The sequence below is a fragment of the Grammomys surdaster genome, unplaced genomic scaffold (genome assembly GCF_004785775.1).
Source record: "Grammomys surdaster isolate TR1022 unplaced genomic scaffold, NIH_TR_1.0 67, whole genome shotgun sequence".
Lineage (NCBI taxonomy): Eukaryota > Metazoa > Chordata > Mammalia > Rodentia > Muridae > Grammomys > Grammomys surdaster.
In genome coordinates, this window is record NW_021604569.1 from 20,334,924 (window position 1) to 20,362,771 (window position 27,848).

Sequence of the window (27,848 nt, forward strand, 5' to 3'; positions counted from 1 at the left end):
CTGGGTACCTGGTCAAGCAGGCTTTGAACCCTGGAGACCCTCAGGGACAGTAGGGGTTTGGCCTTGCTCCTGAGCCCCTGGTTCCTTTCACATAGCTACTGCCATCAGTCACGTAGGACGATACCCCTACTAGCCCCTCCACAAGTAGAGAGCATGACTACAGGCCACAGAGCCTCAAGGTAGATCTCCATATTAATGAAATACCTAAAGGCCTGAGGGCACAGCATTTCTTCCCAGATCCTCCCCCTTGCAAAAGGTATTTAACCTCAGGCCCATCCTGAGAATACCAGGGTATAGTTTCATCCATTTTCCACCATGACAATAAATATCTTAAGACCATGAACTATCTCCCTTCTTTGGGGCCCACCATTGGGAACTGTGGAGGTCTTCAAGCAAAGAGCTGCCATCTAATCTCTTGCTGACCTGTCTATGCTTCCAGCCATGGAGACCCAGCCAAGTGAGTCGCCATGACCAAGAGTCTCATACCTGCAGTATGTAGCTAGAGCTTCTCCCCCTCCCCCTTTTGGCTGCAGATCCATCCAGCCTGTATACCCCCATCTCGGCCATTCCATGGTCTCTCAGTGGCACCTGAGAGTCCAAGGGGCTGAGAACCAGTCAGTTCCCGGCTGCCTCCTAGCCCAGGGACCCCCAACTAAAGAGCTCAACTCCCAGTGGGACTACAAACTGTGTTCCCTCTACCCCTGGAGAGTAGTCCTGTGGCTTCTCACAGCCCAATGTCTACCCAGTGCCAGTGTAGAGAGAACACAGTCCTCTTCCAGCACCTCTGCCTCTCTGATCCCTGGCCCTAGCCCCTTAGTAAGGGTCTACAGACCTGGGACCCACAATTCCACCCACAAGACCCATGCCCATGCACCCTACAGACCAACCCCCTATACCCAATAGACACATGTGTTTGAGTGCCTGGCCCATAGGGAGTGGCACTGTTAGGAGATGTGGCTTGTTGGAGTAGGTGTGGCCTTGCTAAAGAAAGTGTGTCACTGTCGTGATGGTCTTTAAGGTATAAAAAGTGCAAGCCAGCTTTTTTCTTGCTGATCCTACTGATCTGGATGTAGAAATCTTGCTCCTTCTCAAGTACCCTGTCTGCCTGCATGCTGCCATGTTCTCAGTCATGGTGATAATGGGATAAATCTCTGAACTGTAAGCCAGCCCCAATTAAATGTTTTCCTCTATAGAATTCGCCAAGGTCATGGTGTCTTTTCACAGCAATAGGAACCCTAGCTAAGACAGTAAGTAATGATGGCTCTGTTAGAAGAATTAAGGGAGACACAAGGAGCAAACGAGGTCTTCTGGAATGCCCTAAATGTCATTTTCTTCCATCCCAAAAGCTGCTGCAGAGCAGTAACTTCCCTCATTAGAGAAACCACAGCCTTGTCCCACCAAACTGCCTTCTTCTCTGATTCTTTTGTTCTCATGCCTTATTCTTCAAAATTTGGTCAGACTTTATCCTCGAAAATCCCCTCATCCACACATAAATACACAAGATTTTGCCTGTGCCCCCAAATGTGAAACCTAGATTCCCAGGCATTTAGCCCATGAGATGAAGCTTCCCCTCCTTGTCCTGTTAGGGTCATTCTTATCTGTGTTCTAGCTGGACCTCAAAGAATCTCAAGGATTATCTGTTTCAACCCATCCCATAACACATACACACCACACACACACACACACACACACACACACACACACACACACACACCACTCCTCACCTCTACTATTTTCCTTTATCCTAGAGATTTATCTTTAGGACAACCATCAAAGAACGAGCACTTTGAGCATCCGTTTGGATTATTCTTGCTCCTGTGACATCTCAAAGGTCTTGGTCATTGTCTTTAAAGAAATCCATTAAATTTATAAATATACATTTATTTTAGTATTGTATTTGCTTATTCTAAGCAGAGAACACTACCACAGAAAAAATTACTTCCGCATTCCTCTGAGTTTCTTCCTCAACTCTTTTTTTCCTCCAGCACAGAAAACATTATTTCAATAATGAATAATTTGAATAATGAGATACGGTCTGACAGTGCATTAGGATGATTAAACACAGATGAAGATTTTGATAGTGGCATATAAGTTCAGAATAAAAGTAAGTATAGCTGGCATTGAGGAAGGCAGATTTACAATCTTTCAGGTATGAAAGTCCATATCTGACCAAGGTGAAATGACAGGTATCAGATTTGTTTCCAAGACAACAACAAAACTCAGAATATATTCAATATTGACATTTGAAAGTTGGAACAACAGGTACTGGCTTGTGAATGAAAGGGCTTGGAATTCCCTTCAGATAACCTCCAGGCCATCGTTCATGAAGACTGAACCTAAGTAGAACTTGAGTCTTTCAAAGTAAAAATTGGAGATGGTATCTAGGAGGTTCACAGAACAGGGTACACAGAAGATACAGATGTGTAAAGAAAGAATTCAATAGCTCCCACACAAACCCTCAGCCTGAGTATTGACTATACCAGAGCTGAAGAAAGAGTCATCTGGAAAAATGACAGGGAAGCATTTCCAGAGCTCAGACAAAAGGAAGGTAATGCAATTTCTAGCAGTAAAGAAGAGAAATACCATAATTCATAGGACACAGAGTACAATCTTCATAAATGGCCAGGAGTGAAGAAAACAAATAATTGTTTCAATGTTCTATGGAGAACAATTACTTCTGTTTGAATTGCCACCTTCTCAACTCAACTGAATTGTCCTCACCTCCAACAATTATAACTATAGTAATAAGTTATTCAATGGTGTTCAAATATCCACCTAAGTCATGGAAGAAGTTATCCTAGCTGCCTGTGGTTTCTAGTAATATACAGATGAGTGCTAAGACAGCATGCAAGACTAGAGAAAACTCTCAGATTCCTAGATCTCTTCCAGTTTGGTTTCTCTGTTACTGTGATAACATCAACCAAAGCCAACTTGGTAGTTTAGTGCGAGAAATAGTTTCTATCTTACACTTCCATGCTCATCACTGGGGAAAAATCAAGTAGGAACTCAAGACAGGCACTTGGAGGTAGGAAGTGAAGCAGAGGCCATCTATCTAGGAGTGCTTCTGATAGGTTTGCTTCTTATGGCTTGCTCATCCTGCTTTTTATACAGTCCAGGAAATGAACCCAGAAGTGGCACCACCCACAGAGAGCTGGGTTCTCCTGCAACAATCTAAAAAAAAGGGGGGGAGAGGCAGAGAGCCTTTGGGGCTGCTTAGCAAGAATTTAACATGGGCCAGGGACAAGGAAATGGGCTGCTTGGCAGGAATATGACATTGGCCAAGGACAATGAAGTAGGCTTCAGGTAGGAATCTGGCATTAGGCTAAAACAAAGAAGTAATCTCAGGTAGGAATCAAAATATTAGGGTAGAACAAAGAAGTAATCTTAGGCAGGAACCCAAGTATTGGGCTAGAACAAAGAAGTAATTTCAGACAGGAATCTAAATTTCAGACTAGAACAAGGAAGTGGGCTTCAGACAATGACCTTGGGCTAGGACAGGGAAGTAGGCTCAGATACTTTGGTCATCCTGATAAGCCCTGAGAAACAGTGATCATGGGAATATTACTGTAATTGGGTTCAATGCCTTGCTTTTTCTTTGACTGTTTGTATTTATTGTATTGCTTGTTCCTTGACTATTTGCATCTATTGTATTGCTAGACCCTCAACCTAGAACTAACCTTAATTCATACATATAATCAAAATGGTATAAAAGCATAAAGGAGGAGGGGGAGTGTGATAGGAGGTTCTAGGGAGGGGAAATGGGGAAAGGGGATGACATCTGTATTGTAAATAAATAAAATATCCAAGAAAAGAAAAGAAAAGAAAAGAAAAGAAAAGAAAAGAAAAGAAAAGAAAAGAAAAGAAAATGCCCTATCAAACTTGCCTATACTCCACACTCAAGGAAACAATTCCTCAGTTCAAGTTTCTTCATCCCAGGTGACTAAGTTTGTGTCAAGTTGACAAAAACTAACCAGTACAATGTGGCAGAGGACAAGAGTACAATGAATTACTGTCCTCAGCCTGTCTCAGTTAAAGTTTCTGTGGTTAGGTAGTTCTAAGGGTATTGCTACCCCACAGATGGAAAACTTATGGTATGGATTCTTGGCTACGTTTCCATTGCCAGAGAAACATGCATGGCTGAGTCATGCTGCCCTGCCTTTGGCAGCTCTTCACTGGCCTCAGCAAGGTACAAAATGTGGCAGCTATTGATTCTGCTTTGGTGAGTGCAGTGCTTTTCATATAGCTCACTATGTACTTGTAAGCAATACTGCTTTTCTTGAACTTAACTACAATTTAGATGATCCAGAGTCCTCATTTCACAATATTTTTCCTTCTTTTGAATAGTTACTGGAGCTGAGTACTTTCTATTTATTTAGTTCAGAAACCTCATTAAAATTTCCACTCATCAACTAAGATGAACGTATTAATTTCATTAAAGTAAAATGCCAAATCAAAAGGAAATGGAATCAGTAGAAGCTGGGAGAGATGAAGAAAGAGCTTCAGGGCCCTGTAGGGTTTCAGCTGTACTCAAACTGATCTGAACTTCTTGTCTGAATGAAAAAAAAAGAAATTAAAAGGAAAGAATATGACTGCTCCTAGATATGGTGGAGGAGGAAGTTTATTGTAGATAAAAGGGAGAGTATAGCCAGAGGCAGAGACGTGAGAGAGTCTAGAGTGGACATGACAAGGCTGAGCTGGCTCATGTAAGGAGACTGGGAGAGGAAAAGAGAGGTGAGGGAGGCAACCAGTTACAGCATCCAGGAACACTAAGGTACCAAAGGGGTGGGTCACCAAAATGGATGAATTACACAGGGAAGGCAGCCCAGCTCCTGGACTAGAGAGTTCAGGGTAGGGAGTAGGGTGTGACCACACCAAATGTATCTCCAGGCTCGACCCTTACCTGCAATCTCACTTTGAGTAGATGCACAGTGAACCTGGTTCAATACAAAGACCCTTAATTTGTGAAGCATTTCTGCCACAACGATCATGAGACTCACAACTCACTGCTTTTTGGGCCCATTTTCTCCACAAGGGGGCAGTGGAACTGGTCTGCCAGAGATACACAAGAGAAGCATGATTTCAAAGTTCCCATCCCAAGCAACTCTGGAGGATGCAACCCATTGTCTTGACAGAGAGCTGTATTATGTAGTATGGAGGTGTTAAGATAAAGCGGCACAAAGGTACTTTTGGCAGGTCTGGGGCCAAGGTGTGCTGCTAAGAGGGAGGGGAAGACCAAAAGGCAGTCATAGAGTGGGGACACAAGAAAGAGGGGAAGGGAGAAGGAATTAGAGAGAGAAAGAGAAACAGAGAGAGACAACAGACAGACATAAGACAGACACAGAAAGGTAGGGACATAGAACAAGCAAGACAAAGAGAGCAATCTAGGGTAGCTGGGATCTTTTAAAGGGTGCATTTGTTGTGTTGTATAGAGAGCATACAGATCTCATAGGACAGTAGAAATGCATCGGACCTGGCAGCACCAGGTGATGATGACCCAAGCTGCTGATGCTGAGTTGCTGAAGGCAGGTTGGCAGATCACCTCATGTACAACAGTAAGCTCAGGAACTGCTCTGGCTGTAAGGATATAGAGATAGATGGTGTCACACTCTAATAGTGCCCACATTTCTCACAGCCAACAGAGGAGTCAGATATATATATAATTTTAAGTAAGAAGGCCAGCTATAGAAATATAAACAAGCTTATTGAAAGAATCTACATAGCTTGCCTCTTAAAGACCATCTATTGGTGTAGGCTTTGAAGACAGTAAGACATCACCTGTTAGAAGAAATAGAAGCCTCTTAGCAATTTTTGCAGGAATAATAGCAATAATAGATTTTATTTTACTAGGAGGAAAACCACACTTTACTGAGTGTGTCCTATGAACTGAGCCCAAAGCAAGTAATTAAAACCACATACTGTCTTGACAATATCCTTAACAGGTGTATACCATAGTAGTTTGAGGTTGGGCAAAAGCTTGGAAAAGTTTTAGTTTCCCTAGTTTTAATAGCTACCAAGTTGGGAAAGAGTTGGATTTACAAATAGGTCTTATGGTTTGTGAAGGTCTTATGGTTTGGCTCTCTAGAAAGAGATGTTCAAGAATGTTGATCTGGAAGCTGAGGGTCAAGGCATGGTATACATTTGTAGTCATGGTGACTGTAACTACTGAGCTGTAGAGGGATGTTTCTGTAACTAATTACAAGTGGGGGCACAAAGCTGCATTCCCAGATGACGGATGAATAATTAAGGTGATTCCCATAAACAAGCAAGTAGACTCCATTTTGGAAGTGTGTTAGCACTGGAACTAGGACAACAATAATGCTGGTCAAGAAAGGGAAAAGTTTTGTCATGTACAGCCTGGTATTTAAATACTCATTATCCTTCATTTGCTCAGGAAGAGGGTTCCAAACATTCCTTAGGCTCTATTCAGATGGTAATGATTTATGACACGGACAAAGTGGATAGATCTTGGATACTCAGTTTGAGACAGTCACCTCCCTGGAATTGTGGGAAAAGCTGAGTATGTCTGTTTATGCCAAAGGAAAAGATGTCAATGTGTCATTAAGTATCCCTTCATATGATTAATAACAGATACAGAACTCAGTACCTGTGAAAATACACACACCTTTCTCTTAGGCATTTGTATAAATCCAGGACTAGAATTATTTAAATAAGAATGGATGATACTGTTTCCTTCATCCACAAGCCAAAGTCTAGAACATGGGTAAATGGAAATAAGAACTCAGGAAAAGATGGGAAGTCTGCAAAGTTCAATTGACTGCTTAGAATGTCAGTAATGTGGTGAGGTTGGAATGTTCAAAGCCTAATCACAATTTTCTTGGGCTATCTTTAGCCCATGAAGTAGCCATTCTGTATCTCTCTGTATCAGAACAAACATCCTCTGACTAACAAATAAAAACATTTTGGAATGTATTAGCAAGACCATGGTTTTCACCAAAAAGACAAGAGTCATCAGACAGCATCTGAAGCCTGCAGCTGATATTTGTCTGAATCACTCTAATTATTTACTTTATGTTTCAATCGATATATTTGAATGGGTCTTGATTTATGACTTTCTTCGTTCTGTCACTATAAAAACTTCATGAACTAATTGGAAGAGGTATTTGAGGAGACTTAAATTTGTGTTTCCAGGCCATAGCCACTCGCATTTGTCTCTGGAATAAGCTGCTTCTGGTTCTTTGGGTGGTAAGAGTTGTGTTCTGTGTTGATATTAGTGCCAAAGGTGTGAGGAGTAGGACCATAGACCCACATCATCATGACCAAATTAATGAAAGGAAACATAATTAAAGCAAGCTTTTTTTAATTCCTGTACAGGTGCTGCCTCTCCTGAAGGTAGGGTTCAAGAGGTGGATATTGGGCATAGGTGAGACAAGGAGTAGGAAATTTCCAAATGGAGATTTGACAAATATGTATGGTTACAGAAACAGCATGGCTAGGTGGTCACAGTGAAATAATCATTACAAGGCAGTCATAACAACTTATGAAAGAAAGTTAGAGTGGCAAGAAGCAAAGACCAGATGGCTGTTTCTTGGAGCGAGCAGTACAGAATCATTTATAATTAAGGTTACAGGTGGAGCCTAGCCCAATCTATAAGAAATGGAGATTCAATCATAAACAAGAATGAGTCTAGTTTGTCTTTGCTATAAGATGGTTGTTGGCTAGTTCATCATTGACATATACTATGTCTCATTACTGAATCCCTACAATTTCATTAAAGAATATCTTAAATATTTAGGTTTCATATGCTTTAGATTTTTCTCAGGTATGGAGGAATTTGCTTACATATTTATTTGCTTGTATACACTTACCTACATATGTTTTGTATTCTATTACCACCTTTTGCTTATGTCTCCTCTCTAAACATACAGCTGACTTTAGCTGCTTTGTGTAGATGACTTTCCTTACAAACCACAAATGAAGACTTAGCTAAGGACACTATTTTTTCTCTGTTGCACAATACCAATGGGTATTACTTATATTATATTAACAAAATGGATTAAGATATTTCTAATCTGACAAGATGATGCACAGTCTGTGATCTCGTAATTTATCCAGAGGGAAAAATAAAGACATGAGAAGAAAAGGAAAGTAATTCACAAAGTGTGCAGTTTAGAAGGCAGCTCTAATCACCTTTTTTCTTTCCCTGGATGTATGATGTGATGGATGTGCCAGTCTTTACTGAACAAAAGAAGGCTCTGACAAATGATTAATCACTGATAAGGAAATCATTTGGAAATGAGACCTGTGATTGCCCCATGATGCTGTTCTACATTCTTGTCTCATTAGAGAACCAAGAAAAGAAGGGCTTGGCTGACAAGTACATCACCTCCCTCCACCCAGCAAACTATATTGAGACTCTGAACCTCTTGTTGCCACACCCTCTGCAAAGTCCTTAAAGGTTCCCCTGCATGTTTTCTTCTCCTCCATTCTCAAAATACCTGCATTTTTCACATTTGAGCCATTTTGTATATAGTCCATTATGATAAAAGGTGATGTATATCAAGAAAAAGCATATGAAATTTGTATTGCTCTTCTCAAGTTTTTTTTCAACAGAAATATCTCTACCTGGTTATCGTTTATCTATGATGGATCAATGTGATGGATCGGCTTGAGAAAACATAAGGCAAGGCAAGATTAGAAGTTAAAGGACTGTGTCTAGCTGAGGGTCTCTTGAAATACATTGAAACATTATCATTTTAGAAAAATAAGCTGGTATATATATAGAAGAAGAAGAAAAGGTTATAGACAAAAGAAGAGTCGAGTAAATATGTGACTCTTACGTTAGAAAGGGAGGTTTGGGAATGATCCAAGCAAGCAAATGTGGCGGGATAACTTGGGACCCAGGCACAGAAGCAATGAAGCAACTCTACTTCTCATCATGGCCACAGAGATTCTGTTTATTGCTCTCATTTAGCTTTTGTTTTAAAACCAAGTCATCTCTAGTGAGATCTGCAAAACAATGCAGATATTTTATTCAAGCTAAGCAGTCCACTGTTTCTGATTCTCTATGCATCAACCAGTTATGGGTCTCTGTATTCTCACCCTCTACTGTAAAAACAAGCTTCTCCAATGGAAGGTGAGAAATGCACTAACCTGTAGGTATAAAAAAAAGTGCTTATTGTATAGTTTATTACCATGCCCATATAGAATAATAATAGTGTCAAAATTCTCTCCTAGAGCATATGAACTACTCAGCAATGGGTTTTTGGTCTAGTCAACAGTAACATTCTATGAGTTCTATTCCATAAAATGAACCTTAAATATAATCAGAAAGTGGTTGATTACTCCCATAAGATTCATGCCAATATTATCTTGGGGCTTATCTTGCCAGGCCAGTTGTTATTATAGTGTTAATATTTAGATAAAACATTGATCCTTATTCTCTCAAGCAGTAGTCCTATCACCTTCAAACATTATGAAAGTGAGCCAGTACAGGTGAAGCTTCCAGGTGGGTGCTAATTTTATTTTTCTGTGTTTTACAGCTTAGTATGTGATGTCTTTAGGGAAAATGTATTACCATCAAGTTCTGCAAGGTAACCAAGAATAATAGGAAAACCTTTAATATTTTGGAGGACATCTATGGGAACAACAGCTCAAAAAAGTTAACTAATTTTTGATATTGAGCTTTTTATTTGATAGTCTACGGTATCTGGGAGAATATCTTTACCTACCTCCAATTATTGTGGAATTCTATTCAAACTCAATTTTACATATTATACCTTTTAGGAAGCTTCTAAATTGTAAGTTTCCATGTTGCTTTTCCAAAAGTCTTTGGTATTTGTTGTGGTTCCTCGTACATCCTCCTTTACCCTGCTGTCTCATACCCATTTAACCCTTCCTAGTCTATTATTTCTGGTTTTTCCTTCAAATATGCTGTATTTTATCTTCTTTCCCTTGGAAAACAACCCTTGAGTTATTCCTTACTATAGCCCCTATTTCTGTGGTCACTTCAATTTATTTTAAATTATTATTTTTATTTTTTGAGATTATAATACAATTAAATCATTTTGCCTTTTTTCTCTTACTTCAAATCTTTTCATATACCCCTCCTTGCTTTCTTTCAAATTCATGACCTCTTTTTTGTTATATTTAATATATAATATACAATTATATATATTAATATATACTACTATACTATAAATATGCCCTGCTTAGTCTGTGAAAATTTTACATATATATATATATACATATATATACATGTATATATATATATATATATGTGTGTGTGTGTGTGTGTGTGTGTATACATATATACATATGTATGTATGTATGTATGTATATGTATATATTTTTTTCAGGGCTGACAATTTGGTATTAGATAACCAGGAAAACCATTCATTTTCTCTTTCCTGGGGATGACTATTCTTCCTGCTCTAAGAATTCTTTGGTTACCTGTAGTTCCTTTTACCAACATCCCTGTAGGTATGTCTACTGATGTCCTCCTTGTTAGAGTCATGTCTAGGTAGCTATATCGGTGAAATTTTATGGTGCATCTTCTAACTTTCCTAGGAGACACAATCTCACAGAAATCTCCTTACTTTTTTCCCCTATCTTCTTCTGAAATGACCTCTGAACCTTAGACAGCATTGGTTATTTGGTAGTTGTTGATACAACATCATCAGTGAGGATGAGACTCCAAAACTCTGCATTTTGATTGATTTTGACTGTGGTTTTCTGTAATGATTTCTCACTGTTGCAAAGAAATGTATCCTTGATGAGGCATGCTAACTAGTTAGCTGTGGATATAAGCATAAATATTCAGAGGGTATTTAGAGGTTGTAAAGTAGAAGTTGGAGGTTCTTTTAAGAATCATTCTTTCACTAGCCTTTAGTAGTTGTCCAGGTTTCCAGGATCAGACATGATTTATCTCTTGTTGAGGAAGGATTAGTTCCAATCAGAGAGCTATTGGTTACCATGAAGATATGCCTGCTTCTGCTATGCCCCCGGAGTTATTGTGCTGTGCTGGTTGTAGTTGTGGTTCACAGGCATCACAGCTGAGTGGGGCTCTTGGTTGCTTCTTTCATTTGGAAGCTTATATGGAGCCTTCTGATATCAGGAAAGCTAGTCCTCAGGGAGGGGGTTTTCATGTCAGTTCCAGCTCAGAAGCCCCTGGGCCCTGAGTCCTAAACTCATGTTGTTTTCAGCAATAGGGACTTACTTTTAACCTCTGAGGGGAAACAGGAATTAATAGCAGCACTTTGTAAGATTTTGGAGTCTCTTGAACAATCCTGACCAACAACTTAAAAGAGAACTTCTTATAACTGGTATTGAGGTTCTTATTAAATAGTATTTGGCTTTTTGAGGGAACATTGTCAGTGCAAATGGGAAATTTCCATTCAAACTATATAATATATATTTATACCCTGACTTTACATATACTATAGATATTTTAAGTAATAGTTTCCTCGTTACTGTTATTTATCCTTCTCTCTCTGTCTCTCTCTGTCTCTGTCTCTGTCTCTCTCTCTCTGTGTGTGTGTGTGTGTCCTTCTGTATTTATTTCTTCCTACTCCTCTGCCAATTATAGTCATGCCCCATTTTCTCATTTCCCTCACAGTATCACTTGTACCCTGCTATTTCCTTCCTCTGTTGTTTTCCAGCCCTCTAACATTTGCAATGGTTATTTTTTTCTTTCTTTGTTTCTACAGTTGTCCAGGTTACATACTGACATTTGAAGATTTTGTGATAAGAGAGTAAAAAGAGAGAGAACATGTGACATTTTTCTCTCTGCAGCTGGTTTACCTCACTCAATATTCAATACTAAATACAATTTTTTTCTAGTTGCATCCCTTTACTTGTGAAGTCTATAATTTTATTTCCCTATATAGCTGAAAAGTATCCCATAGTGTGTATGTGCCTTATTTTTTATTATTCAGTCATCTGTTGAAGGACATTTCATTTGTTTCCATTTTCTAGTGATTGTGAATAAAGCAGCAATGTACATGGCTGAGCAAGTATCTGTGGAATAAGATATCAAGGTTTTTGGGCATACACCAATTAGGGGGATAGCTGGGCCATATGAAAAGATTTTGGGAATTCTCTACACTGATTTTCAGAGTGTCTTCACCAGTTCATAATGCCACCAACAGTAAACGAAGAATCCCTTTGTTTTCCATCTCTGATATTCTGTTTCCCACATTTCATTGGTAAAGCTTCCCACTGAGTCTTTGATTTGGCTTCTTCAGTTTTTCACTTTCGGTATCATTTTACTTTGGGTTTTCTTCAGTAATTCTATGTATTGAGTGAGCTTCTTCTTTATTCTGTTTGATTTTTTATTCTCTTAGAATGCATTTGTGTCTCCTTTAAGCTGTTTGAATGTAGTTATAATTATTCTATTAAATTCTGTGCCTGGATGTGTTTCAAAATGAGAGTGAAAGATCTGAAACCTGAATGGACTCTCCCAAGCTCATCAGATCTGACTTACATAATAGTGTTCTCTCCTGACTATGACTAGAGCCCCCCACCCCATCCCTCATTTTGGCATTTCTCGAGGAGTTGAAACTAGAAAAGGCTAGTTTCTGAGAAAATGATAATATTAGGAACTTATGTGGTTAATATCATTGCAGTGAGGTGGAAGGTCTACTCAAGCTGTGGCAGGAAGGACAGATTGAGTCTGTATTACTGAAATCCCACTCATCTCTTCCAGGCATATCAATTCTCTTCGGGAAGTTGTTCATTAACAGCAAGATGACATCACCAAATTTTATCCTTTTCTACGAGCACTTAAAGATATTTGGTGCACAAAGTTTTAAGTTCAGTGAATAGTGTATCAGGTGAAACCTCAGCAAACAGTGATAGAGTCATCTGTATTTTCATCTGGCTTAAGAGGCAGTGAAGGATACAGTTTTAAGGTAGACAGATGCTGACATGTTGATGACTTGGTTCCTATCAGGAAGTAAGAGAATAGAAAATGGAAAGCCATGCAAGGTGGGGACCAAGCCTCCCAAGGGTCAGGCACAGTTCAACTTGAGTTTAAAGTGAAGGCACAGACATTATCTGAGCAAATTATCTGCTTCTTAAGAGTGATGAACTCATTTTTACGATCTTGCTTTTGTCTCCCAGCCTTCCCAGGAGAAGTTAATAAAAAGCCCATAAATAAGTGCCTATCTCTGTTTCTAGAATTATCTTATTTTTTTTTTTGTTGTTGAGTGGGACAGTACATTAAAAAGCAATTTCTACATAGCTGAATGAATAAGAACATATCGCCGTATAGGTGACAAATGCTCATGTAAAAATGACATTTCCCATACTAGAAGAATACAAACGTTTCTGTCTAGTAGACGATTGTATTTGTTATGAAAATAAAGTGATAGGTTGTGAAAATGTGGATTGCTCTCCCTTTCTTTAACAGACAAATTTAATTGTGACACTTTTAAAAGATGCAGTGTGAAATTTATAGTAACTTCTCCTTTTTAATTAATTAATTTACATAACAAACACTGCCCCCTCTCCCAGTCCCCTTTCACAGAGTCCCTTGCCCCATCCCTCCCATCATTTGCCTCTGAGAGGATGGCTCCCCTGGGGATCTCCCTACCCTGGAGCAGCAGGTCTCTGCAGGATTAGGCTGATCCTCTCCCATGGAGGCCAGACAAAGAAGCTCTCTGCTACATATGTGCTGGGGACGGGCGGTGGAGGGGGGCTCAGTCCAGCTAGTGTATGCTCTTTAATTGGTGGCTCAGTCTCTTAAGATCTTTCAGGGGTCCAGGTTAGTTGACTCTGTTGGCCTTCCCGTGAAGTTCCTATCCTTTTCAGGGCCTTCAATTCTTCCCCCAACTCTAATAACATAATGATCCCTGACCTCTGTCCAATGTTTGACTGTGGGTAGCTGCATTTGTTTCAGTCGGCTGCTAGATAGAGCCTCTCAGAGGGCAGTTATGCTAGGCTGCTGTCTAACAGCATAACAGGGTGTGATTAATAGTGTCAGGAATTGAGGATGCCAATGAGATGGGCCTCAAGTTGGGATGGTTATTGGTTGGCTATTCCCTCTGTCTCTGCTACATCTTTGTACCTGCATTCCTTTTAGACAGAACAAATTTTGAGTCAAAGGTTTTGGGGGTAGGTTGTTGTTCTTATTCCTCCACTGGAAGTCCTGCCTGGCTGCAGGAGGTGACCTCTTCAGTTCCATGGGTATGAAACAAGCTGATCGCCATCCAAACACTTTTTCCATCCAAACACACTTTTTCCACTTAAGCTTTAAGACAGAATTTTATCAAAAATTATGAGAGCGACATATACATTACACCAAAGCCATATTCCTGGCTGTGATATTGCATTGCAGTTATGTAAGCTCTGGGTAGACTGAAAGAGCATGTGAGTGTCTCTTCATATCCCTGTAGCTCCCCACAGGAAGGGCCTGTAAGCTATTTTAAAATTTCCAGGTAATTATGCCTATATTTCTAAGTCTATGTTTCACTATTTCTGATCCTTTTTTGGTCACTATGGGTTGCAGTTTTATGTATTGCTGGATTCTATTGATTATGTTTTAAAAGATTTTATGTCAAATAATACAGGAATATAGTTAGAAATATTGCTTTAAAATCATTGACTTATGTGCACTTTTGCTATTTGAAATTTAGCTGCAAAGTGCTCCTCTTCTGTTGTCAAAGCTTGTGTGTGACAATGTTCATTATTCTTTCTTAGATGTTTGATAGAATTCTTAGCTAAGAACAGTCAGACCAGATCAGTATTTGTGAGACAGTACTGCAGAAGATATTTGATTTCATTAGCAGATACTGGGCCACTAAGATTTCATCTATTTTTCTTGGAAAATTAAATCTATTAAAACATGTATTCATTTCATTTATTATGTTGATTGGCTTCCACAATAATATAATAATTCTAACAAGATTATTTATAATATAATTTCAAGGTTTCATGATCTGTTTTTATGTTTCCCTTTTGACTCTATACAGTTTGAATTGTGTCTCCTTAGTCCCCATTCCTGGAATTACATCCTTCCTTCCTGGAATTGTATCTATTTTGTCCATCTTACTGTTTTCATCAAAGAAAATGTTTCAGTTTCTGACCTACACTTTGTCTCCACATTTGCTCCCATGAGTATTTTGTTACTCCTTCTAAGAAAAACCGAAACACTCACACTTTGGTCTTCCTTCTTCATGAGCTTCATGTGGTCTGTGAGTTGTATCTTGGGTATTGTGAGCTTTTGGGTTAATATCCACTTCTCAGTGAGTGCATACCATGTATGTTCTTTTGTGATTGGGTTACCTCACTCAGGATGATATTTTTTAGTTCCATCCATTTGCCCCGATGCTGATGTGAATGCTGGGAAGTGCATGCTAACAGGAGCCTGATATAGCTGTGTCCTTAGAGATCTGCCAGAGCCTGATAAACAGAGGTGGATGCTCACAGCCAACCATCAAACTGATCACAGGAGTCCCAGTGGAGGAGTTAGAGAGAAGACTGAAGAAGTTGAAGGGATTTGCAGCCCCCATGGGGAGAGCAACAATACCAACCAACCAGAGCTCCCAGTTTCTAAATCACCAGCCTGGGAGCACATAGGGAAAGACCCAAGGCTCCAGCTGTATATGTAAGGGAGGATGGCTCTATGGGGCATAGGTGGGAGAGGAGATCCTTGGTCCCATGAAGGCTGGATGCCCCAGTGTGGGGAAATTTGAGGGCAGGGAGGTAAGAGTGGGTGAGTGGGGGCATATCATTATAGAAACAGGAGGAAGGGTATGGGATAGGGGGTTTCTGGGTGAGGGGGGAAATGGAGAAAGGGGATAACATCTAAAATGTAAATAAAATATCCAATTTTTATTAAAAAAGAAAAATGTTTCAATTCTATAGTTTCATTGTATTGCTTTTTTTCTATCAAATGATATATAAATAGCAAATTCAGATAAACCTAATTAGGCAATAAGAGATTTTTTTTTCTTGTATCATTATCACTATTATTCTTACTTTTAATGACTCTTTCTTCTACTTATTTTGAGAATCGTTTCTTCTCTTTTTCACTTTGAGGTAGAAATTTTGACCACTAATTTTAGCCTTCTTTCCTAATATCACTTTTTATAGCTATTTCTTTTGCAAACAACAAAGCACATGCCTTCATTTTAAAAACTCTGTTACATTTAAATTTTTATTTTAGTTGTTTGATTGTGTTTTTTTTTCTCTTTGATCAACACTATACATATGGTTGTTAAGATTGAGGCTTATCTAGAGTTCACTCTGTTATGTCTCATGGATTCTACTGGGATAAGCTAATGTACACAGCATCTTTCAACCTTTGCATTAATATTGTTGTTTGCATTAGACCAGACTAGTATTTGTTCAGTGAATGTTCTTCAAATGTTTGAAAAATTACATACCAGCTGTTAGTGTGCCAACAAAGCTAAATTTATTGATAACATTTTTCAATGCAATCATTTCTAATATGATCAAATCCTATTTACCACCTTCCTAATGAAGATGTATCTCACCATAATGCAGGATGGTAAATCGTGTGACATATGACATCAGAAAGTAGTTAAAAGGCAGTTTGATTACCACATAAACACCCCATGGGAGGAAAATAGAAAGGTAATTCCACAATAACTTTGTATGTTGTGTCATTCAGATGGAATCACAAACACACATCAAACGCTCAGTACTTTCATTAATGCACAAGAGTATAAGTGGTTACCAGATCATTTCCTTCTGAGTCAGTTTCAGTGTCTCCTTCCTCCCTTCCTTCCTTCCTTCCTTCCTTCCTTCCTTCCTTCCTTCCTTCCTTCCTTCCCTCCTTCCTTCCCTCCCTCCTTCCTTCCTTCCTTCCTTTTCTCTTGGTGCTTTGTCCATATATCCGAATTTTAGGTTAACTAATTTAAAATGTGCTGAGTACCTCATTTTGAAGAGTTTATGGGTGGTCATTCTGAGATTACAATAAACAGCGTATTTCAATTTTTGCATGAGTATTATTTGTATTAGACCAGAATTGTAACCGTTCAATGTTTTTCAAACATTTGAAAGAATGTATACCCCCTGCAACTATATGTATTTGTCTATGTATGTTTGTGTGTGTGTGCACATGTGTATGAGTGTCTGTGTATATGAGTGTATATGTGCATATGTATGAGAATCCACATGCATGTGTGAGTGTGTATGTATGTATGTAAGTGTGTATGTGTGTGTATGTGTGTGTGTGTGGTTTCCATCGAGGATTCAACAACATCACTTTAGCAAAGTGAGGCTCTAAATAGCTATATCTAGCTGTAGGCAAATGTGGAAGTTACTGAACTCTACCGAGTTCCACCAGTGTGACACTGACTATACCACTTCTGCTTCTTCGACAAAGCATCCCATTCCTTGTTGGTCTCTACTTTTCTCCAGAGGAAGAGGGGAGCCAACTCACTGTATTTCCCAACACTGTCTACTTTCTTCACACTCGTGGGAGCTGGAACTCAGCCTGTTCATCCCAAGAGAACAGGAGAGTGTGGACTCCTTGTTGAGACTTAGAGATGTCATGTGGGTATGTGGCTATTTGAAGACTGGGAGCTAAAGAAAAAGACAGAATCAAACACAGGAAGTTTAGTTGATAGCAGTTTCCAGAACATTTCCTTTGACATCAAAGGTCTTCTTAATAGTTATGCATTTATCCATTGTCTTTCTCAAAGTATACATAATGAATGATCCACAATATAATGTATATTCAGTGTATGATTCACAAAATCAACAATCTGATTATTACAGAACAAACTGTGTTGAGAAATTGTATTGTTTTATTGTTACGGAACAAACTGTATTGTGAAAATTAGATGCACACATCCTCATGGACAACTTCCAAGTAAATTCATTAACTCACCAAATAAGACATAAAGTTATTTATATCTATGAAAAAACAATGAGAAACAATCATATTGGAATGCTAATTGAAATTATATACATATTCATATATACTTTCAATTACTATACCTATTAATATAATTATATGTATTATAAATTATGAATGTAGGAATTATATGAATATATGAATCATATATTCAAATAGTTCATATTAATATACATACTCAGAGTACAACATGGTGTTTGAATATATGTACATGTGATATGATTAAAGTATTTTAGTTAATTTAGCCATTGCCCTCATATCTATCACTTTTAAATGCAGTACATTTATGGAATATACCTCATCCATTAAGAACCTGATCTGTAAATTATATAAGGGACTCTCATGAATAACTAGTAATATCAGTCAGGGTTAGGTGGCTCTGTTTTGTGCCAATGCATTCTCAATGGAATGTAAAATAAAGCTTGGTTTGTTGTCTGATGCTTTCTGTAGCTTTCTGAAGATGTCTGCTTCATGATAGAGACACTCATGACTTTGAGCAAGAAAAGACTCCATATTTCACTACAGTAGCTAAAGCCTCCTTTTGCATGTGACAGTGGACAGCAGTGATCTCTTCATAAAGTGGCACATACAAAGGAAAATGCTTTTCCATCAAGTATTGGGAGGAAACTCAGTTTGCTGCTCTTGTCTCTATAATGTTTCTTTTTGTTCTATGTCATCAGTTAAGAAATCCAGCCTGCACTTGTAGACATCTCTCTCTTCTGTATTAAAGGGTCTCTAATGCTCTTCAGAAATTCTGGTATAATTTTACAAAGCATTCCTAAAAAACAGTTAGCAGGCCAAACCCACGATTTGATCTCAGCAGTGGTAACCAGTTTGACTGTGTTACTAGTACTGAATGTCTCAACTCAACCTTACTGAATCCTCATAAGCTTGTAACACACTTAAGAAATTGTATGGGTCGTGAATAAAGCCCTGACTCCAGAAACTTCAATGTTTTATACAAGGTAAGAACATGCCCGGTAACACTGTGTTCCTCTGCCAATTCACCCTGAGTATGATAATGAGGAAGCTGAGTCCACGTTAGTATTTTGGATCAGGAGATAGTTCGCCCTCCCCTCCTGGGCAAGAAAATTTTAACTTAGCTTTTGAGAAAGGACACGCCTGGACAATGCCAAACCTGTGTAGTTTGAACTTGTTGGAACTCCTTCTACCCTACATTTGAATGCCTTTGGAACCAAAAATGGAGGTGAGTAATACTTTTGGCAACTACATGAGCCATAAGGTGGCTATGACAGTGACCTCTGCTTGATGGAATTTTGTAGCAGAAACCTCAGTGTCTACCCCATTTACTTCAGTTGTATAATTTCAGGCTAAGGAAAAAATAATATGGTTTCCTTTTGTTCATTTTGGCATGTTAGCACTCAGAGAAGCTAGTCTGAGTTATCCACAATAACAAAGCTCTAGGGCACAGATGACATCAAGGGAGAGAAATCTAGGGAAGTCAAATATGAGATTCCTTGGTCTAGTGGCTGGTGTGACACCAGAGGCCGAAACATTGAACAGCATCTATTATTAAACATGGAACTTCTTTTTATTTTTAGTGTAATTTAAAAAAAAATTATTGGATATTTTATTTATTTACATTTCAGATGTCATTCCAGTTCCCCATTTTCCCCTCTCCAGAAGCTCCCTATCCCATACCCTCTCTTCCTTTTTGCTTTTATACCATTTTAATTATATGCAAGTACTAAGGTCAGTTCTAGGTTGAGGACCTAGAAATACAATAGATGCAAATAGTCAAGAAACAAGCAAGATAATAAACACAAAAAGTCAAAAGAACAAGCAAGGTAATAAACAAAATTCCGTGAACACTGTTTCTAAGGGCTTATCAGGATGACCAAAATATCTGAGCCAACTTCCCTGTCCTAGCCCAAAGTCATTTTCGTGTCTGAAGCCTACTTCCTTGTTCTAGCCTAATATTTAGATTCTTGACTGAAATTACTTCTTTGTTCTAGCCTAATGTCAGATCTTTGCCTGAAAGCTTGTCTTTAACAACATCAACATGTTGGCAGCCAAAGTACATGGCTTGAACCTGAAAATGGACTCCCAGATAGAGTTATTAATTAACAGGCAGCAAGCCAAGGACGGGTAAGATTCTGCATAGACCCTTACCAACCTAAGACATAAGTACATTGCTTTTGATAATGCATATTTCATGACATGTAAGGCAGGCATTCTTATCAGAATGACATAAGACAGGCTCAGTCTTGTTTATGAAATAAAAAAAGGGGGAGAGGCAGAGAACTTTGGGGACTGCTTGGCAAGAATCTGACATGGGCCAAGGACAAGGAAATGGGCTGCCTGGTAGGACTATGACATTAACCAAGAACAGGGAACTTCTTACTGACAAAATTCTAAAAAAACACATAAAAGGGACAAAACCAGTGGATAATTTAGAAATGGAGCCAACTACCATGAGGCATTGTCAAGGTAAAGAGACTTTTGTGATTTCAATCCTGTGCCAGAATCTATTACAACTCAGGTACAGTAGCTGTTCACCAAATACCATGAGCTGTAGGTGATGTTCTTCTTTACAGTTAAGCAAAACTATTCAACAGCAGAAATGCCTTAGTTTTTACAAGTAATGTAATAGATATGGATCTCTCCAACATCCAACCTAATCAAAGATACTATGTACATAAAAACATATGAATGCATGTACATGTAAACATACATTTGTACATAGGAACATAAATATATACATACACATATGCACACATATCTGTGTAAATAGATATGTGTGTGTATGTGTATGTGATCTTGTGTATGTACATGTAGTTCTCTGATAATATAAATCTTGGAATAAAGAAAGGGGCTCCACCCGATGTGGTAGCATATATTTGGTGAGAAGAATAATGGATGGCCCACTGAACACTTGGGATAACTTAACACAAAAATAACATTTTGTTACTTAATATACTTTTACACATATTTCAAACTTGCTTGTAATTGTTCTGTCTCATGTCTAAAGACTAAACAGATTCATATCTCTTGACAGCTAGGAAATCTGATTCTGCTTCTCTGTCTATTGATTCCTTTGGATTCCCCTTGGCCATTTGTCTTCCTTGTTTAGGATAAAATCTTTATCCTCAATTTAAAGAATAATATTATAGGTACAATTTTGATTCGATTTTTAATATATAAGGATTTTAATTCATACAATGCTCTTGTAATAAAAAAGTTTAGATCTTCCTTCATAAAAAAACCCCACACAATTCTTTCCCTGTAGTCGCTTCTCATCTTCTATCCTCAACTACAATTGAATCTAATTTTAGTCATTTTAAACTTTCAAAGTGAAAATTATCATTATAACATTTTGACAATGAATGAAATAATTGTTTTATTTATGTGTATGACTGTCTGTGTATCACATGCATGCAGTGTCTGTAGAAGCCAGACAAGGGAATTGGATCTCCTAGAATGGAGTTCCCATAACTCACACTGAGACCTGGATATTCTGCAAGAACATCAGGCTGTTAGTGGGTTTTAAATAAGCATTGCAGTTTCTCTCTTAACCCTGCTAGCTCCCAAGTAATTGAGACTGGACTATATTTTCATTTATTAAGCTTAAAGGTACAGCAACTGAACAGTAGTAATCTATATTAATCTTCTATTCTAATCTGGCTACCACCTGTCATCCCAAATTTCTGAGATACTTGCATGTTATGGTTTTCTCTGCTCCAGCTGTTTTCACATAGTCTCTCCTGGACACTCTCTCTATAGCTGAATCCCCACTTCCCCTCTCTCCTCCCCACTCTTCTGGCTTGGAGGAAGTCCTGGCCTATTCTCTCTCTTGCTCAGTCACTTGCTGGTCAGCTTTTATTGACAAATCAGAGAATAAATGGAGAGCAATGCTTATATAATAACAATGAGGCAGGAGATACAGGAAAGTTTGGAAATTAACAGAGAAGCACCAAATATCCAGACAACTTCCTTGTTCACATAGTTAGGTGTCCATTTTTCCAATTAAACTTTCAGAAAATTGGTAAATGTACTCCACAGGTTCAAAGGCTTTTGTCTCCATGAACTGAGTCCAAAATCGACTTCTCTGATCTCTAATTTCCACAGTTATAATAAGTACCCTTATTCCAGGCATTCATTTGTCAGCCTTTCTAGTGACTTATGTATTTAATGAAAAAAAAAGCAAGCTCAGTAGAGCTTTGCTTAGATGCCATGTTGATATGATAATAGCTGGCATTAAAAAGTTAAATAAACATCAACAAGAAGACATGGCTGTTGGGAAATCTAGTTAATCATGAATAGAAAACTTTCAGTGTGAATATGATATCAGAAAATACTAGGCTGGATATCTGAAAGTGGCCTTGGAGGCCAGACTGTCATGAATATTTACTGAGGCGCTCTTGGGTGTTTGTGGAAAGTTTGCAGTAGAAGCTGCAAAATGAACCTCAAATAGTACTTAAAATGCTACCTGTGAACTTAGATGTTCATACATTAAAATAAATTTATTTTCAACTTCAAATGAACCTGGAATTGGGTAATAAATCAAAAAAATTTAAAAATAACTGTCTAGGAGTAAGTAATTCATGAAACATGATTGAAATGAGAAATAATATCACGTGGGCAACCCCAAATTTGATAGCTGTCACTCTTTTTTCCAAATTACTGCAAATATTCAATTCAGGTCCTATATTTGCCTTTGCAACATATTGGTGGGGTATAAGAATTGAATTCTATGGTAGTGAAGTAGAAAAATATATTGCCAGTGGCACCGAATACTTAAGGTATTTGGAGAGAAAGCCAGCTGTGTGTCAACTAACATTAAGAACTGTTCGGTAATTTTACTTAATTTGTGGTATTAGTGAAAGCATAAAGAACAACCATAATAAATAGAGTCTAGAAAGAACACCACACATGTGGTGACTTGGTCTATGGCATCCTCAGAACAGTACACTCGCCTCTCAGCTGATGGTACTGGACCAAATGCCATCATTCAGAATGAGGAAATGTGTTCCAGTTCTAGTGGAAAGATTAGTTTCTTGTGAATTAAATTTTTGGTAAAACAAAAATAAGTTTCAGGAAAAAATGGAGTATTGATCAATAGAATATCATGGCTTTAAACAAATGAATCTCAAGTGCATATTGTTAAGTGGCAAAAGCCACCCTGTAAAGGCTACATAAGACAAGGTACCCTTTGTATGGCTTTCTAGAAGCTAGAAACAACGAGCAGATCAGTAGTTGCTAAGTACACTGGTGGGTCCAGGTGGCCAGTTGAATAGGTGAATGAAATACAGCAGATTTTGGGGAAACGGCCTAGTCCATAGCACTTTAACATTGACTGAAACGTCATGTATTTAAGTTAAAACACAAAACAGAAAGAAGAGAGTGATGAGTTTCAGGAGTAAACAGACTGACCAAGCAAACAAGCTGTATTGTAAGTATCTGTAATACAGCTTCATTGTGGGGAAAGTGTAAAGTGTTGAACCTGAAAACTCTGAGAACAGAGACTGCAATGAAATGTCTGAAGATCCTACATATATCTTGAGTTAAGAGTTGTTTTCCATGACTGTGGTAAGGGATTCTGAAATGTGTATATAATAGAATAAAACAATTACTCTTTGGAATCCTAATGCTTGTGTCATGTTAGCCACCCACTTTAACATTTCCAAGTTTCCGGTCAGTTCTGCTTTCATCCATTCTAACCAGAATCATTAAGCTCATCTCTACACCAAGCCTCTCCTCTAGAGCTCAGCAGTCAACTGCATCTTACAGGAGCCTTGGGTTAAACAATCAGTAATGTCCTTCAACCACTTGTAGTGTTATTGTAACTATATATAATCTATGTGGTATCCTGCTGTAATTCATTAAACAATGTCTAGCCATCATTTCCATCTCCTTGGACATTGTTATAGCTTCTGATTGATGTGTAATAATCATACACACTTATGAAGCACACTGTGACATTTCAGTACATGTATTAATGCGAACTTACCAAATCAGTCAACTCTTTATCTTCTTATGGTTATTTGTATGCCGAACTTTGGGTGTTTACTTCTAGTTATTTGTGGGATACATAAATAGCAATTGTGAGCTATGCTATGCACACCACTGTGGGCCTCTAAGATTCATCTAAGCGGGTTTGGCTACCGATTCCTCAGACCCAATCACAGCTCCAATCATTCATTTTTTCTTTCTTTTTAATAGACTAGGCTGGCTAGAAACTTTATGTGTAGACCAGGTTGGTCCTGAAGTCCTTATGCTCCTGACTCAGTTTCCCACCCCAACTACTGGAGCTGTAGCATGGCTGACCTGCTGAACTTCCATTTTCTTTTTCTTTTTCTTTTTCTTTTTTTTTTTTTTTTTACAAAATCACTGATGGATGATTTTGCTGGCACTGTAGGTAGAGTTATACAGCTTTGTAAGACACAGTCAGAATCTCCCCTGCACTTAGATAGATGCAACACTGCTTCCTCGGAGTTTTCTAACAAAAAGTTACTGCTTTCCCCACTTCCTCTCTCACCTCTGCTCCCCATACCTGATTGAGTCAGTGGAATCTGTGTGGACAGTTCTGACTGCACAGTTAGTATAAGAAACAAAGATCAACACAGACTATTACAGGGGAGTGGACCATTCCTACTCTTTATCAGTGTAGGCAGACAGGGCTCTCTCAGATGCCTCTTAGCACCTCCTTGACACTTGCTAAGAGAGACACACACTCAAAGAAGTCATCCATCATTCGGGGTGAGGGGTGAGGATTCTTCTGTAGGGACTGGTTTCTTTTTCCTCGGTTCTGGGGACTAGTCTCATATTGCCTGTTACCAGAGCACAAGCAAGCAAGGATGTTTAGGCCAAGCAATAGAAAACTCATCTGAATTATCTCCTGTTTTGCATTTCCTGGTTCCTCTTTCCCATCTTCCCCTTCACCTCAGACTCATTGCCCCTCTCAGCTTTTGTTCTACCCAGCTGATGAATACTCTCTGGAACCAATGGCATCCTAAGCTGGACTCATGTTGGATACCCCTAATTGCCCCTGCCTGAGTTGTGAGTGTGATCTCTTGCTCATGTGTAGAGCAATGTCCTACTTCACATCTCCTGTAGGAAGTGAACTTAAGCCAAGAATCATTTACAGAATGCCAAGCAGGCATGAGTTCTCTGTTCTTTCCAAATGGGACAGAAACAATGATGAATGCCCTGGGCTTCTGAGAGGCAGTATTACTGCAGCCTGAGGAAGGCCAGTGCAGAGGCACCATTAAAGCTTACTGAGCGATGGCTCCTACCTAGGGTGATTAAGAAAAAGACATGGGTATTATTTGAAAAAGAGGTGTAGTTGGCCGCACAAAGGTAACCAGAGAAAATGGTGTGAAGACAGAGACCAGACATGAGCATAGATATAAAGACACCATTGTGGGGAGGCATGACCATTGATGACCTACATAGGTTCTCATCTGAACTGTTCAAGTGAAGAATAAGGGGTAGTTCATACACTGTTATTGCATGAATGAATGAATGAATGAATGAATGAATGAGCCAATGAGTGAATGAGTGAAATTACTCATGAAATTTGATTAGTCCTATGTCATGTATATTCCCCCCTTATGTATATTCTCAACCAGACAGCTTTGGAATCTTTGAGCATTTCCAGACAATAAATGCATAGATAATACATTTAAGTTTAATTATTTTCTAGAAATATATTTATACACAAAACCCAGGTCCTCAGTGTGAAGGAATATGAACAGAGATACACATTCCTATCTAGAAGCAAAGTATGTCACTGCCAATCATGACATAACTCAAGAGCACAACAGTCTTTGGCTTTTATGATAAATGAGTGAATGGACTATATTCGCTGTTGAAAGTGCTGAGTTTCCTTAAAGCTCCAGAACAAATTCTGAATGCTTATTCTGGCTGTATAGGTCATCGAACTGTATAGACTTTGGGTATGGGTGATTTTGGTGTGTGATGTTTTCATTTATTTCAACTTTTTATAGAACAATAAAGTCTGTTAGGATGGGGCTCTTTAGGGAGAGATCCTGGGTGTGGGCAGTTGGAGAGGGGATATGAGAGTGGATATTTTCATATTTCACTGTATACACTTAGGAAATTCTCAAGAAATATTTTTTAAATAAAACCAAATCAAAACAAATTGCCTCTTGGAAAAAACAGTGGCCAAAACCATACTGGAAAAAGAATCTCACCATCATTTCCTATTTAAAATCATTATTTTTAATGTTTGATGTTTTAGTCATTTATTTATTCATGGCTGCATAGTTCCTAATACAGATCTGAAATGTTGTTGACTAGAAAAAAATCACAATGTTTTCAGAGAGGATAATTACACAGATAAAAAACCAAAGTATAAATAAAGTGGTGTGAAAAGGAACCAGGAAAGGGCATTGTGGATCTGCCATGGTTTTCATAGCTTCGTGTCTTAAAAGTCTTGTACAAAGAGATATTTTATTTCCAATATCTAATCTATAGCAAAAGACTAAGGCTTACAAAGTGTCCTCCATGTTCTATGTCCAAATGTCACGCCGTTATTCCAGCCTCTTCCACTGCAGGCCACTCTTTTGATGCAGCATCCAAAACCAGCTATATGTATTTAGCATGAACTACAATATCTCAGCGTCATACTGGCCAGGGCAGAAAAAAGAAATATGCTTATTATGTATGTAGTGCTTCCTCAGAATGGGCATCAAGGTACTCAAAATATGGAGAGACCCCTCCAAAGAAACAGTTCTGTTTATCAAATAGTTGTAAGCAGCTGCACTTTCCAATGAGAATTTCATTCATTCCTCTTTGCAAACACAAAAATCCTGGGGATTTCTAAAGTACACATTATTGACAAAATAATAACCACCTCCAGACAATTAATAAGAAATAACACTGTGAGTTGGTGATGGGTAGTATTCAGAAGTAGGAAAATTTTAAATTTGTCCTAGAGTATTGTCACCCAGTATGCTCACGTACACTGTTGGGGTTTCGCAGCAGATATTCAGGCCCTAGCATGGTTACTTGGACGTCAAAGTATCAGCATTTTGGAGTTTTGAAGTCTGACTTAACTGTGATTTTCTCATTTACAAAGCATTTGTTGCACATCATGCAATGATCCAGGCACTGACATCTGACTATTTTTCAGTGAGGATTAAGTTTTAACATATGGACACTTAAGTTGGGCCTTCACCCAGCTTACTCAGGTCCCATGTGACTTCCAGGATGTCTACGGTAGAAAGCTATGGTGGAGGATGAGAGGTAGGACAGCTAATGGCCAGAGACACAGACCTGCAAGCTGGGGAAGGGGAAAGGCAGACAGCAGGACATGCAGAGAACACCAGCTGAGAAAAGGAGCAGAGGAGCAGAGTTCCACTTACCCAGACTCATGAACGTCAGACTGTCAGCAGCCAATAGGAGCTAGGAAAGCAGCCTGACGTAGATCCTTCAGAATCTCAGAAAGAACTGGCCATTCTGATATGCTAACTTGCATTGCCATCACCTGTTGTTCAGGGTACTCAGTTGTAGTACTAGCCAATAAACGGGGTTGTTAAGAGCCTATCGCTCTCTTTAAAGCTTCTTATGGTCTTTCCTTTCTCTTTTTGCATGCAACGCCCATCCTTTCATAGTCCATTGGAAAATTCCACTTCATCTCTGAGATCTAAGCCTTGGGCTGGCTCTTCCCCTGTAGCCCTTTGGGGCCCACCTCAAGAGTCATATTTTCTTTCTTCTAGGTTCCAAGTGGATCTGATTCATCACTTAGTAGGTACCATACGTGTCATTAGTGAGTCTTTGCCACTCAAGCTGACATTTTGCTTAGGCAGGCAAAGCATGCTTGTTTTCTTCACCCCTGCTATTGATCTCTGAGTGTGATAGGAAATTCGAGCTAAACAAAGTAATCAGAATTTGATGCCATTTTTGTCCATTCCTCTGTATTAGCACAATGATCCCAGGAGTTTTTAAAGTACACAAAGCTCATCTCCTCCATTGGTCAGCAAAACACATAATTGTTGCCTTAGAGAGGTCACTGGAG